At 42.9% G+C, this 3694-nt stretch overlaps 1 pseudogene; it reads left to right on the top strand.

The window, feature by feature from the left end:
* The first annotated feature begins 338 nt into the window (after positions 1 to 338).
* On the top strand, positions 339 to 3469 carry Gm9287 (annotated as a pseudogene).
* Positions 3470 to 3694: the final 225 nt, after the last annotated feature.

The following is a 3694-nucleotide window of genomic DNA, read 5'->3' on the forward strand; positions in this document are numbered from 1 at the left end:
GTCCACTCACAAAGTTAGTTGAAGATTAAGTTGCCTTTATTTACAAATAATGAACTAGGTTGCTAGGTTGCTGCTACTCTATAAAAATAGGGTGCAATTCCCACTGGCTTGTTGTGTGAAAACGGAGCTAAAATGGGAGAATATAAAAAGTAATTAGTGACTACTGAAGTAGACAGACTTTCACACTAAAACTCTTTCAGCTTGAGGAGGTCAAGGGGAACACTCAGATGGTGGAGAAGATTAGTGACTGAGCCATCACCTCCCTTCGGGCCAGTAGTGTGGAGATCAACTAAGAACAGTGGATCCAGGATGCTGAGAAGTGTGACCCAGGAGGTAGTATGGCCACGTGCCGGGCTGTCATTTGTGCTGTAATTGGTATTGGGATTGAGGAGGAAAATCCCAAACACACCTGGATGGAAGACACTGACACTTGATAGGCCCACAATGCCTTGGAGTGCCTATGCCCTGCAAGTCCTCCCCAGCAAGGAAAGTGTGTGGTTATGAGCTGCATACCTTGAGAAGAACAGTAGGGCTGTGGTCCACTGCCTCAAGGCAGTGGTCCTGTGGCTCGTTGGTGCCAAGTTGAAGTGGCTGGCCGGGGATGTACCTGCAGCAAGGAACTAGGCCTACAACTAGGGGCTGAAAAAAATGTCCTTTGTAGTAAAGCTTTAGGTCAGGCATGGTGATTCCACCAGAGGACACATGCTCCACTATGTTCATAGCAGCCTTATTTATAATAGCCAGAAGCTGGAAAGAACCCAGATGCCCCTCAACAGAGGAATGGATACAGAAAATTTACACAATGGAGTACTACTCAGCTATTAAAAAGAATGAATTTATGAAATTCCTAGCCAAATGGATGGACCTGGAGGGCATCATCCTGAGTGAGGTAACACATTCACAAAGGAACTCACACAATATGTACTCACTGATAAGTGGATATTAGCCCAAAATCTAGGATACCCAAGATATAAGATACAATTTGCTAAACACATGAAACTCAAGAAGAATGAAGACTGAAGTGTGGACACTATGCCCCTCCTTAGAATTGGGAACAAAACACCCATGGAAGGAGTTACAGAGACAAAGTTTGGAGCTGAGACGAAAGGATGGACCATGTAGAGACTGCCATATCCAGGGATCCACCTCAGAATCAGCTTCCAAATGCTGATACCATTGCATACACTAGCAAGATTTTATCGAAAGGACCCAGATGTAGCTGTCTCTTGTGAGACTAGGCCGGGGCCTAGCAAACACAGAAGTGGATGCTCACAGTCAGCTAATGGATGGATCACAGGGCTCCCAATGGAGGAGCTAGAGAAAGTACCCAAGGAGCTAAAGGGATCTGCAACCCTATAGGTGGAACAACATTATGAACTAACCAGTACCCCGGAGCTCTTGACTCTAGCTGCATATGTATCAAAAGATGGCCTAGTCGGCCATCACTGGAAAGAGAGGCCCATTGGACACGCAAACTGTATATGCCCCAGTACAGGGGAACGCCAGGGCCAAAAAAAAAATGGGAATGGGTGGGTAGGGAAGTGGGGGGGTGGTATGGGGGACATTTGGGATAGCATTGGTAATGTAATTGAGGAAAATATGTAATAATAAAAAAAAAGAAAAGAAAAAAAGAAAAAAATGTCCTCACTCCATACAACTAAGGCTCTTGCTTTCCCGACTAGAGGAAAAGATTGGGCAGCCGACTTGTTACCTGGCCATTTTAGAGAAATCTCACCTGAAAAACCCAAAGAACCCAGGTCTATGTTTGGAGTCAGTGTGGCTGGAGTACTGGGCAGGGCTGAAGAACATTGCCAATACCCTCATGGCCAAGGCGCTTCAAGAGTGCCCTAACTCTGGTATCCTGTGGCCTGAAGCTGTCTTCCTTGAGGCAAGGCCCCCGAGAAAGACCAAGAGTGTGTATGCCCTGAAGAAAAGAGAACATGACCCCTATGTGCTTCTAGCTGGGGCTAAGTTGCTCTGGAGTGAAAGAAAGATCACCAAGACTCGGAGTGGTTCCATCGCAACACACAGATTGACTCAGATCTAGGGAACGCCTGGGCCTTCTACAAATTTGAACTGCAGCATGACACAGTGGAACAACAGGAGGAAGTGAGGAAATGCTGAGAGAATTCCCCAGTGCTGGTGGCTGCCCGCATCAAAAAATACCTTCTGATAGCAGGGGTGGAGCACAAGGGAAAACACGTGGACAATGAGCACAAAACCTACTCTGGCTGTCTTTTATTCATTAAAGATTTTTATAGAGAAAAAAAAAAGACTGAAAGAGCTGAAGGGGTTTGCAACCCCATAGAACAAACAACAATGTCAGCCAACCAGATTCCCCAAAGTTCCCAGGGACTAAATCACCAACAGAAGGGACCCATGGCTCCAGCTATATATGTAGCATAGGATTGCCTAATCTGGCATAATGGGAAGGGAGTTCCATTGTTTCTGTGGAGGCTTGATGAGCCAGTGTAGGGGAATGCTAGGGTGCTGAGGCAGGAGGGGGTGGGTTGGTGGGTGGGGGAGCAACCTCAGAGAAACTGGGGGTCAGAGGCTTTGTGGAGGGTAAACTGGGAAGGGAGATAATACTTGAAATGCAATAAATAAAATAATCAATTAAAAATGATAAATGAAATCCTTATTTGCAAAAGGACAGAAACTAGGCAAAAATCACCATGTCTCACTGGATCTTGTATTGTGTCTGTAGACTCTTGGGTCTGGTTTCTTTCCAAAGGGAAATGGTAAGAAGTGGATCTGCCAGCTAGAAGGGGTAGGGGAGAGAACTGGGAGAGAAGAAAGTGGAAACTGTGTTTGGGATGTATTGTATGATTGAAGAATCTAAATTTCAAAAGAAAGGAGCGATACTAAACTCAACTATATTAAGTGATAGGTAGCAATTTTTGACGGACTGAGGAGACCTAGCAGCACAGTACTAGACTACACAGTGAGAAAAGATGTTTTTGCCATGTGTTCTGCAATCTACTGAATATCCAGGGGAGATCCTTAACTTCAGAGAGGGTTAGAGTATTGGCGCTCTAGCATTGTTATTGTTGTATTTCAAAGGGACAGGCGTGAAATCATATATATGTGATATTATACATATACATATGTGTGTGTGTGTATTATACATACATATATTATTCCTTGGTTCAGAAGCATGTATGTGGGGTATGACTTATACATCAACTGATACCAAACTCACTGATATTTAATTTTTTTATATAGTCAGATGATCAAAGCCAGGTATAGTGTTTCACACTTTTAATCCCAGTACTCAGGAGGCAGAGGCAGACATATTTCTGCAAGTTTGAGGCCAACCTGATCTACAGATTTAATTCCAGGACAGCCAAAGCTACAAAGAGATACACTATCTCAGGGGATAAAAAGAATTTGTCTAAAAACATTACATTTTTAGGTTTATCTCAAGATGAAACATCAATGCTTTTATAAAGCTCATAAGGAATATTAAGATCAGTGGACCTAGAATGGCTCTTTAGAGCCACTTTTGAAATTAATTAAAGTTCAATGGGTCAAATAACTTAATATTAAAATTTTAAGTTACTACATATTACATATAAGAGAATATCTTGTTTGACACTCATAGAACCATATGAAGAAAACTCAACTGAAACATTTAATTATTATTCCTTAGTTGGGTATAACGTGTAGAGTAAATGACTTCATAAGCAACGAT

This window comes from Mus musculus, chromosome 14, assembly GCF_000001635.26.
Source record: "Mus musculus strain C57BL/6J chromosome 14, GRCm38.p6 C57BL/6J".
NCBI lineage: Eukaryota > Metazoa > Chordata > Mammalia > Rodentia > Muridae > Mus > Mus musculus.